This window comes from Pongo abelii, chromosome 2 (genome assembly GCF_028885655.2).
Source record: "Pongo abelii isolate AG06213 chromosome 2, NHGRI_mPonAbe1-v2.0_pri, whole genome shotgun sequence".
Classification (NCBI taxonomy): Eukaryota; Metazoa; Chordata; class Mammalia; order Primates; family Hominidae; genus Pongo; species Pongo abelii.
The window spans coordinates 52,327,204-52,340,048 of record NC_085928.1 but is presented as its reverse complement, the minus strand read 5'-3'; positions in this window follow the sequence as shown (position 1 = coordinate 52,340,048).

Genomic DNA, 12,845 nt, shown 5'->3' with positions numbered 1-12,845 from the left:
TGCCACCGTGTTCAAATCATCACAAGACTTCACATTTTAACTCAAAGGATAAATACTTAAGGGGATGGATATCCCATTCTTCATGATGTGCTTATTTCACATTGCATGCCTGTATCAAAACATCTCATGAACCCCATAAATACGTACACTTGCTAAGTATCCACAAACATTAAAAATTAAAATTTAAAAATTTAAAAAGAACGTATGAAGCAAATTTCTAGTTTTATTTCTAAGTAAAATGTCAATCCTAAACTTTACATTTTATTTATACCAGTGGAGCACTTGCTATATTATTCATGGTAAATAAGTTTACATCAACCAACTTAAACTACTCCTATTTCAGTAGTGCACAGTGCATTTATACTTTAGAGCAAAGAAATGGAGCATTCAGCACATATTGCCACAAATTTGTTCAGGTGGAACAGGATTGGGTGACATAGCAGTCAAGTGGCAGGCATGGTGTGACAGCTTATAGACAGGCAATGAAATGAAACTTTGAAGGGAGGAGCAGCTGTATTCTACAGTATCCTGCAATTAAAGCTATTAAGGCAGAAGAAAATCATCTTCACTTCCACCTTCATGATTCTGGGCTGTCTCTGCATTGTCCTAACAAAGCCTGATGTATTATATCTTTCACAAAACACAATTGATGTCATGAACACTTTAAAATTATCACTGTATCATATATGCTTCTGAAAACCAAATATATTATTACAAATGTTTGAATATTAAAGATTATGGGAGTCTATTTTAAAAGTATCCTCTGTGGCAAAACGAGTAGTTTTGAAAACTTTCAAATTAATTCCACAATAGTTGAAGTTTTGACCAATCTCTTCCAGAAACTATAAAAATAACAGTGTCCTTTAAAGACACAATAAGTCAACCAGTGTACATGTAAAAAGGCTGGGGGTAAGGCTTGCTGTTAGACATGAACTACTCCCACCCCACTGAGTATACTTATTTTCTGTACCCTTTTAATATAAAATGTTATAAAAATGATATCCCTGTATTTAATTCATAGATTTGAGCCTTTCTAATTAAATCTGTTTCATTAAGTAAGAGAAAATATAGTGTAGGATAAAGAAGCAAAGTAAAATACAGGCTCTGAATTCTGGTCAAAATTGAGTTCAAATTCTGGCTCTGTTACCTATTAGCTGGGAGATTTTACTTAACATGAAAAGATTGTTGCAGTATTAGATTTAGGTCATTTTGTCCGCTACTATGCCACATACCTGGCACAATTGAACACTTAATAATACCCGTTGAGTGGAAGAATGAGTTAATGATTAGCCTTGAAAGAAATTTAGCATGGTATTTGAAAACTTATTTATATTACAGCCATTTCTGACTCTGATTCCTCACATCTCCTTCACTTTCCACAGCAGCAGATTGGGATAATATAATGGGCTGAAATTTATCATTACTGGAATATTTGGGTCCAATTATTATACATAGCAGAGACTTTGATCTCTCCCTTGAGAAGACAAACCAACATTAGACATTTCTCTGAAGTATAATGCAAACTAAACAATTTATTTCAAACTTTGAAAGAACTTTAAAAATAATTTATGTCCCTTTCCAAAATAAAGTTAACCTTCAAATTGATAAAATCTAGTTTAAAATAAAATCCAATTCTGATACATAATAATACAGTGAACAGTGTATAAATAGATGCAATAATAGCCTTTTGGCATTCATTTCCAGCTTTTCTGATATTTTACAGGATAAGTTATGAGATTTATGACACATATGCTTCCTAGCCCTCCCTACAGTGTCAAGCCAGGCCTTCTAGAATTATGACACAGCCTGGGAGCTGCTGTACGCAGGACATGTCAAGTGATGATTCATAGCCCCTAAAAAATAGCATTTATTTTGAGGAATGCTATACTGGATACCTGTCATTTTATTTAAAAATTATACTGTTTTTATTCTTTCCTTGTTCAAAATTAAGGGGAAGGATCTCAGAAAATTTTGAACCGTGAAATCACCATGCAAAGATATCTAACTTCCAACTTTATCTTCTAGAACTGACTTTAATAAAATAAAAATTACCTTTTATCTCATAGATTTTTGAGTAATGTGGAGAGCTTTCCAGAGCTGTCACTCTGTCATAAAAAACTGATGTGACTGCTTTTGTGAAGAATGTGACAAATGTGATACCCCCTCTCCTTTGTCTGCAGAGGAATTTATTCCTTAAGGAAAGGAGGAGCTTCTGTGTTGACTTTGTTTTATAGGGTCACTTGCTGTTGGTCCTAGGGTAGTTAGGCCCTTCAGGAACCACCTCACAGCTGCCCTTGCAGGGCTATATATTATATTCCATATTTTCCTTTAAAATTAACTATTTTGCCAGGTGCGGTGGCTCACACCTGTAATCCCGTCACTTTGGGAGGCCCAGGTGGGTAGGCTGCTTGCCCCGGAGTTGGAGACCAGCCTGCGCAACATGATGAAACCCTGTCTCTACAAAAAGTACACAAATTAGAAGGCCAGGTGTGGTGGCCTGTGCCTGTAGTCTCAGCTACTTAGGAGACTGAGGCCGTAGGATTGCTTGATCCCAGGAAGTCAAGGATGCAGTGAGCTGTGATTGTGTCACTGCACTCCAACCCAGGTGACAGATCGAGATTATCTCTAATAAGAAATTAATTAAATAAAATAAACTATTTTTACTGTCCCCCCACCACCCCAAGTTTTAAAACCTCCCCTCCTCTGGTGTTTGGGTGTTTGACTCTCATTCCTAGATTAAATGAAAAAACAAATTCTGAGTTTTAAACCTTTGGCCAGGTCTTTATGTAAATAAAATTGGCCAAACCACTGTGTTTCTGTTCTTTGATAAGGTCTAGTAATTTGCCCTACTTATTTGTATATCAGCACACACACGGGCTAGCTTGGAAACCATCATTAAGAAAAGGAGAATTCATAGTCTGTAAAGCAATATGTAAAACTGTCTCCATTGTAGATCTTTAGGGGGATTTTTGGAGATGACGTAGATTTTAGGAAGTTGTTTCTCTCCATTGATATAGTTTTAATGTATACTCTTTGAAATGGCTGCTGTACGTACATGTGTGTCTTCACATTTGCTAACTCTGACTCTACTTTCAGTGTTTGGTTGAATAGTTAACTGTAACAGAATGGCTGCAGGAAGAATGAACAGGTGCCTATTCATTTCAAACTAGTGAAAAGATCTCAAAAGAGACTGATTGGGTGATCAAAGCCTACAGTTGATTTCTTTTCCATAATGTTTGTCCAGAAGGAATAATTTAGGACTTGAGAAATGTACTCCTGAAAGTCAAGCCATATGTTATTTGAGAAGGAAATGGAGCGTATTCTCTAGATGATGAAGAACAGAGGTTGGACATTGGAATAGAGAAGCAAAGCTTAGGGCTGAGGAGTGTCAACAAAGGGACTCCTATACAAGATATCATTTTTTTAACTTCACATTTTCTTTGGAATCTAGGGACAATCATATGTAGCATCCATATTTAAGTTTTTTTATTCCTGTATTATATTTTCCCCTATTTTTCAGTAAAGGGCATTACCTATACAAAGCCTTATGTTGCAGAGAAATTGAGGGAAAGGTCAGTGGCAGGTGTAATCTTCCAAATATCATCCCTCCAATAAGGTCATGAGGTCTGTAGTAGCATCTTACTAAGAATGGATTTAGTTTTGGAGTTCTGGGTAATGAGTAGGAATAAGGTAAAGACTAGGTTGACCTATGAGGGGTAGAAAGGAGAACCAGATAAATTTAAGTGGATGGGGTGTATACAGACTCATGCATTAAAAGCAGACAAACTGCCGGGTGTGGTGGCTCAGGCCTGTAATCTCAGCACTTTGGGAGGCTGAGGAGGATGGATCACGAGGTCAGGAGTTCAAGACCAGCCTGGCCAGCATGGTGAAACCCCATCTCTACTACAAATACAAAAATCAGCCGGGCATGGTGGCGGGTTCCTGTAATCCCAGCTATTTAGGAGGCTGAGGCAGAGAATTGCTTGAATCCTGGAGGCGGAAGTTGCAGTGAGTTGAGATTGTGCCACTGCACTCCAGCCTGGGCAACAGAGCAAGACTCCGCCTCAACAACAAAAAAAGCAGACAAACTAAGAAGGAGCAGATGTATGTTTGGTTACAGACGCATTGCTTGTTCAAAGACTAGGTTGACCTATGAGGGGTAGAAAGGAGAACCAGATAAATTTAAGTGGATGGGGTGTATACAGACTCATGCATTAAAAGCAGACAAACTGCTGGGCGCGGTGGCTCAGGCCTGTAATCTCAGCACTTTGGGAGGCTGAGGAGGGTGGATCATGAGGTCAGGAGTTCAAGACCAGACTGGCCAGCATGGTGAAACCCGTCTCTACTACAAATACAAAAATCAGCCAGGCATGGTGGCGGGTTCCTGTAATCCCGGCTATTCAGGAGGCTGAGGCAGAGAATTGCTTGAATCCTGGAGGCGGAAGTTGCAGTGAATCGAGATTGTGCCACTGCACTCCAGCCTGGGTGACAGAGCAAGATTCTGTCTCAACAAAAAAAAAAAGCAGACAAACTAAGAAGGAGCAGATGTATGTTTGCTTACAGATGCATTGCTTGTTACAGGTACAATTGCAGTGTATTGGTTACAGATGCATTGCTTGTACAGATGCATTGCTTGTTCAAATGCATTCAATAATGCATTGCTTGTTCAAATGTACAGATGCATTGCTTGTTCAAAGATTCTTTGATTAATAAATTTTTAAATTGACAAATAAAAATTATGTATTTCTTGCACAGAACAGAATATTTAGAAATATATATTTATTATATAATTTCTAAATACAGCTAATTAACATATACTTTACCTCACACTTATTTTTTTATTTGTGGTGATAATGCTGAAAATGTACTCCGTTAGTGATTTTCTAGAATACAATATATTGTTATTGACTATAGTGACCACACTGTACAATACATCTTTTGAATTTATTCCTATCTAACTAAAGTTTTGTACCCTTTAACAAACACCTCTCCAACCCCACACCCTACTGAGCCCCCAGCAACTACCATTCAAATACATTGTAATGCCTGGTAGAACATCATACAATTATGTTTCAAATAATTTTGAGTTATAATATTTCCAAACTCTTGTGCCTAGTAATTCATTCACTGACAAATAATGTTTGGAGTACATATACACTTTTTGAAGAAATACATGCCAAGGAATTTTCTAGGTGCTAGAATTACAACACTGAACATACCACTGAACGTTTTTTCTTCTTGAAACCTATCTTCAAATTGGGAAGGCAGACAATGAATGAGTAAACAAAGAGGTTTAAAATATAATGTGAGGGAGTGATGAGTTGTGAAGACAAATAAAGCGGGTTAAGGAAGAAGCATTGGCTTCTGTGATTGCGGAGGCTGCAAAGTGCAAGATCTGCAAGGCAGGCTGGGAATGCTGGGAATGCTGGGAATGCTGAGAATGCTGGGAATGCTGGGAATGCTGGGCATGCTGGGCATGCTGGAAATGCTGGGAATGCTGGAAATGCTGGGAATGCTGGAAATGCTGAGAAAGCTGGGAATGCTGGGAATGCTGAGAATGCTGGGAATGCTGGGAATGCTGAGAATGCTGGGAATGCTGGGAATGCTGGCAGAAGTTAATGTTGCAGACTGAGTCAAGACAGACCTTGGGAAGAATTATTTCCTATTTGGGAAACCTGAGTCTTTTCTGTTAACACCTTCAACTGATTAGAGGATGCCCACCCATATTCTAGGAAGTACTCGGCTTCACTCAAAATCTACTGATTTGAATGTGATTTGCCTGTAACTACCACCTTCATGGCAACATCTAGACTCATATTTGACCAAACAGCTGAGCACTACAGCCTAGCGAAGGTGACACACACAATTGATCATCACACAAGACGAGATATTCTTTTAGGCACTGTAGTTGGAGAATTCCCCTTTAAAGATGGGACATTGCCCAGTGTGGTGGCTCATGCTGGTAATCCCAGCACTTTGGGAGGCCATGGCGGGAGGAAGGCTTGCGCCTAGGAGCTTGAGACCAGCCTGGGCAACACAGTGAGGCCTCATCTTTAAAAAATTGAACAAAATTAGCCTGGTGTGCTGGCACACACCTGTACTCCCGGATACTTGGGAGGCTGATGTGGGAGGATTGCTTGAGCATGAGAGATTGAGGCTGTGGTGAGCCAAGATCACACCACTGCCCTTCAGCGAGGGAGACAGAGACTTTTAAACAGAGACATGAAAAAAGCAAGACAGTGAAAAATAGCCAGAGATCAATCATTCCAATCAAAGAAAAGTATACGTGCAAAGGCCTTGAGGCAGGAGTATCAGGCAGTGTTTGAAAAACAACCACATAATGTCCATTGTGGCTGGAGTGCAGTGGGCCAAGGAGACAAAAGCCGCAAAAGGTGATTTGGCCTTTTAAGGACTTGTTTCTTTTTAAAGCAATGGGAAGCTTTGTAGAGTTTGGAGCCATAAATTGCATGAATTGATTTGGCTATTAAAAGATTCATTGTGACTATTATGTAATGAATAGACCATAGAGGGGCAAGAGTGAAAGCTGAAGCACACGCCATGAGTCTATTGCAATATTAGATGGTGGATTGGGATGCAATCCCAATATATAACAGTATGGTTGATGAGAAGTGGTCAGATTCTGGACATACCTGGAAAATAGGTAAAATGGTTTGCTGATACTTTGGGTAGGGGTTGTAAAAGCAATAGAGAAATTAAAAAACTCTACGGTTTTGGACTTTAGCGGTTGGATGAGTGGTATTGCCATTTACCAACATGACGGAAATTGGGGAAGGACTCTAGGGAGTCAAGATTTCAGCTCGGAGCATGTTAAGTTTAACTTTGAGATGCCTATTAGAGATCCACACTGGGAAATGAAGTAGGCAGCTGGATATGAGAGTCTTGGGAACAGGAGAAGTACATTTAGCGGTTTTCAGAATATAGAAGCAAATAAGCCTTTAGTAACATATGAAATTTCCAGGGATGTATAAAGGTAATAGGTCCTAGAACAGAATCTGAGATATTCACAAATCACTTATTTTTCTAGATGAGACACAGAAACGTTGTGAAGGTACCCCCCAGATAGGTTTTTGTGGAAACTTTGTTAACTTTATAGATTAATTATGGTCATTCTCTTTTCTTAATCCATCTATTCATTTTTCTCTGAAGATGAAAATGAAAGAATTGAATTTAAGAATTACAAATAAAACTTAAAGAATGTAGAGTGATATTTGTCAGGTGAAGATGAAGTGGGTGAGGAGTTGGGTAGTATGCCAGACACGTTTTATAGATGAATCTATTTAACTGTTACAACAATCTTGAAATGAAAATTATTCCATTTTATAGATAAAGAAAATTGAGGTCTTGTTGAAGTAAAGGAGTTTGCTCAGTCATGCAACATTTTGCCTGTAGGCAGACCCCAAAGACAATTCTGGAAATGCTTCCACTATACGACGTTACTTTTCTGACCTCAAGAAGTACAATATGGCTGTTAATTAAATTCATTACAAAATATTAATAGGCATATATTTCTTGAAACACTCCACTTCCATAGAAACATAAAACCATGCATCATTGTAGAAGGAAATAGCCATCACTTTTCTAAATTATTGATGTGAAAGAAATACCCAGACTGACACTGGATTTGTCTCACACATGGATTTCATATTTTGTATTCTGATAACATAGGTGTTCTTCATTATGTATGAGACCCCATTATGTATGTTCACCCCATTATGTGAACATTTTCACCCAGTTTTCAAGGACTTTCATAGCATACCTGGTTGTCCATATGTTTCTTCCATATGTTTAAGGATGCTTTAAAAGAAAGAACAGAGCACATACAATCTAAAAAAAAACTAGAAAATGGTCTACAGCCTAAATGATCCAAAACAAAAATAATACCCAATACTAGAATGGAGAAAGATTTATGATGGCTAGTGAACAAATGATTAATCATTTAATCTCATCTGACTAAGTTAGTAAGCACTTCAGTGGTAAGACACTGAAGTTTTAATCGCTTTTCACTTATTGAATATGAGGCTGTCTGGTGGCATTAAGACATGACAGGGCGTGTTTTAGCACTCCATTAATACACAACTCAGGCACACTCCAATATCTTCAACCACTAAATGAGATATTAATTAACCAATAAAACATAACCTAGGGCAGTTGAAGGGCTATTACATTTTTTGTGTGTGTCTTAAACTCCAGAATCAGATTTAAAAAAAAAAAAGAAAGAAAGGGAAATGAAGATAAATACAAAGCACTATTAAATTTGTAAAAATTAATGGTATACTAAAGAATTAGATTCCATAGTCTCTATTTGTCTTCATCTATTTACAAATGTTAACTTCAAACACACATGTGAGGGTACTTTCCCTGTTTTTTAAAAATTGAGGTGAAATTTAAATAAAATGGAATTAAGCATTTTAAAGGATACAATTCAGTGGTATTCAGTACATTACAATGTTGAGAAGTCACCACCTATATCTAGTTCCAAAATATTTTCATCACCCCAAAAGAAAACCCTGTACCGATTAAGCAGTTGCTCCTAATTGTCTACTTCCTCCAGCCCTTGGAATCTCTAATATCTCTTCTGTCTTTATGGATTCAGCTATTCTGAATATTTCTTATAAATGAAATCATGACGTTTGTTCTTTTTTGTCTGGCTTATTTCACTTAGCATAATGCTTTTGAGGTTTCTCTGCATTACAGCACAAGAGTAACAGAATACGCCACCCCAACTTCTGCCAGTTGGGCATAAAGATTATTTTGAGCTAGAGTCACTTAAAGAAACAGCAGGTACAAAGGCACTCAAATGCTCCCCTTTTTCTTCCTGAGAACAGGAGATAAAACCCCCATATGGAAGATCTCCTCCCTATTCCACAATGAAAATAAGATTATCATCAAGGATGGGAAGTTGAGACCCCCAAAATTCTGTACAAACAGACCTTGTTAAAATAATTCTATCTTTCTTTAGCCTCCCCACATAGTTTAGTTACTTTCCCACAATTGCACGTCTTTGTTCAATGGCGTATAAAAGTATGTAGGTTTTGCCACTCTTTTCCATCTTCATTTCTTTTGAAGACTCCTGTGTCATGTAAAACGTGTATTAAGTAAAAGTGTATGCCTTTCTCCTCTTAATCTATCTTATGTCAGTTTAATTTGCAGGCTCAGCTAAAGTACCCTAAGAGGGTAGAGGTAAAATTTTGCCTCCCCTACACATGTATCAGCACTTCCTTCATTGTTATGTGTGAATATTTCATTGTATGTATATACCACACTTAGTTTGTCTACTTTTCCACTGGTGAATACTTGGGCTGTTTCCATGTTTTAGCCATTGTGGTTGGTGCTGCTGTGAACATTCATGTACATATCAGCCATTGTGGTTGGTGCTGCTGTGAACACTCACCTACATATCATCCTTTTAATTCACATGCATATCATCCTTTTAATTCACGTACATATCATCCTTTTAGCTGTTTTCAATTGCTTGGGGTACACCCCTGGGAGTGAAATTCCTGGATCTTATGGGCATTCTTTAAAAGCAGATTTCCCCTCAATTTTGTTTTAAATATCTCTTTAGATTCATTCATTTGTGGAACAAATTCAAGAAATCAAGCTTTTAATTAAAAATAAATAAAAGGAATAAAAAATGATTTTCTGTTATTGAGATCTTTCATGACAACTTTGAGAAGAAAGGGGAGATGCATTCAGTGCCTCACAGAGGCACAAGACAAAACTTTCTTTAGCAAAGGGGTCAGGGGCCAGCAGTAGAAGGCTGTGCTCCAACAGCTTTACTAGTTTGGGAACAGAAATCAATAGCAAATGGAAAGAGATAGCATCAGTGAATGTCATCAAGAAAAACTGAAGGCTTCACATAATGTAAGATGTCAACATAAAGAATATAAAATTTTAAAATGCAAGGAAACATATAGGAAAAAATAGTATGTTTTAATATTTTAGTGGAAGAGAATGAACTTTTCCAAAAAAATTGGATATGGAGAAACAAGACTAAAATAACAGCCTAAAGCAACCTTTTAATATTTTGATATCTGAGACTCATCAAGAAAGTCACTGGATGGACTTTTCTTACTGTTACATACATGAAATCATTTTTGTACATGTATATGCAATTATATGTATATAATTTTTTGTCTACATGTTTTGGGTTCAAGTGCTAAGATATGTTAATATCACAGGTTTGTTTCAGAGAAAGAGACAAAATAGTGCCAGGTGTCAGGAAGACTTGTGCTGTTGGGAGAGCTTAGCAACTTGAAAATAACCAAAGAAACAAAAGAGGCTAAGAAAGTACGATGGTTGACAGCAACAGTCAAATACATTTCTACCTAATTTTAAATATTGAGACAGCCACAATGCTATGCATATGTGCAAAAACATGCCCCAAACATGTCATTCTATTTCATTGCCTTTTTCTATTTTAAATACGGATGTCTCTTCCAGTGAGTGCAAATACTTCAACTGCGAGGCATTATATTAATTAAATTATTTTAAAAACATAATGTAATTATAACCAATGTACAATGTAAAAAATAAATTATAAAGTCATAATTACATGATTATATCCAATTACAAAACTACTATTTAAAATCATTATAAAAATTGCTGGAATGTTACTATAAAATATGAAGAAGTCATTCAGTTGTGTCCTTTCTGTTGTGTTTGTCATTTTAGTGGAAAAACATGGATAACTGGTCAGAAAATCCAAGTTAGTTGAACGAGGATCCTCTATTTACTCTAAAAAGAAAGCTGTATATAGTACGTGGTTATGGCTAATTCATATAGGATGATGGACAAATCAGGTAAAAAGAATGTAAGGCATTGAGAAGTTTTACCATATGACAGCAGAACTGAGAAACAAAGGAACTGAGTTGATTATTTTTCCTCCCTGTTTTTTTTTCTTTATGCCCTTTTGAAAACTAAATGTCAAAGTTCTTATTTGTGACAATTTTGCCATCTAAGACAGAACATGTGCAGTGAGTTTCCTGGAAACCTGAAGTGAAGGATGACCTTCACAGTAATTTTTAATGCTGCCCTAGAAAGCAAATGGACCATGGGCAGAGTCTATGAGAGAACATGCATGGTGAAAAGGGGCAAACACATAAACAGGTCATGTCTCGCATCTTTAATATACCAGGCAGATTGTTTTGATCAACGAAGCTAATTCTCATCTATTCTCAATAACAAATATTGAAACCAGATTGATAAAATTAAACAGGTAATTTTAAAGCCTAATATAGCCCAAAATTGAAACTGCTTTTATCATTGAGCCTATATTTTAAATGTGCTAATAATAGCTAATAGCACTAGATTAAGTTTTGGGGGTGTTTTTTGGTTTGTTTTTGAGATGGCGTCTTGCTCTGTCGCCCAGGCTGGAGTGCAGTGCTACGATCTCAGCTCACTGCAACCTCTGCCTCCCTGTGTTCAAGCGATCCTCCTGCCTTAGCCTCCCCAGTAGCTGGGACTACAGGCACACACCACCACACACTAAACCCAGCTAATTTGTTTGTTTGTTTGTTTGTATTTTTAGTAGAGACTGGGTTTCATCATGTTGGCTAGGCTGGTCTTGAACTCCTGACCCCAGGTGATCCTTCTGCCTTGGCCTCCCAAAGTGCCGGGATTACAGATGTGAGCCACCGCACCTGGCTTGTTTGTTTCATTACCAGTCTCCAGTCCCACAACTTACAAAGTACTGATGAGAGGGAAAAAAGGGGAGAATATAAGAATAAAAATATAATCTGAAAGCTCAAATTCTCCTTCCAGAAGGAAGCCATGTTTGACTGTAATGAATGCATTTTCTTAAGAAAATTTTCAATATACGTATAATTTTTCAATGTAACAATGCCTAAACAAGGCCAAAACAAAGGTAGAATATCATTCTGTTAATGTCATACACACCAGGAGTTGCTTAAAAGAGTAAATGCCAGGCAGCACATTTCTGATTTCTTTTTTATCCAATCCATTCTGTAATTCACATACAATGCAGCTAGTTCTCCAGTAACTTCAAGTTCCTTTGCTAACTCAGTCTCTCTCATTCCACTTAATTGTGAAGTACTTTGGATTTATAAGTAGAATGAGTGACAGTATGTGCATGCAAGTATTAATTTACAAGATGAGGGGAAGACTGAGCATGGAATGGGATAAGGGAGATCATATGCTGCTATGGCTGATGTGATGGTGCCTATGACTTTTTTTTTAAAAAAAAACTAATCTTAGGCCTGGCACTGTGGCTCATGCCTGCAATCCCAGCACTTTGGGAGGTCGGATCACGAGGTCAGGAGTTCAAAACCAGCCTGGCCAACATGGTGAAACCCCATCTCTACTAAAATTACATAAATTAGCCAGGCGTGGTGGCACACACCTGTAATCCCAGCTACTTAGGAGGCTGAAGCAGGAGAATTGCTTGAACCTGGGAGGCGGAGGTTGCGGTGAGCCAAGATCGTACCACTGCACTCCAGCCTGAGTGACCCAGGGCGAGACTCCATCTCCCCCACAAAAAAAAAAACCAAAATTAATCTTAATGAATTAATTCTATTCTATTTGCCTTTTAATTAGGGGAGTTGTTCTATTCAATCTTCTTTGGTCTGTTATTTTTAATCTATTGATTTTTAAAGCTTTAAATAACCCTAAATAAAAATGTAGACTACAGGATATAAGCCATAAGAAAGCTCAGAGACACGTAACTAATGCGATAGACATTCCACACTTTCTTGTCTTAAATCTGGCAGCTTCTGTCTGTGGTCCTCATTCTGAGATTTTCTCAAGTTTGGGGTTGCATTTTTTTAAATTAAAAAAATATAAAAATGTGTGTCCCTTTTCCACGA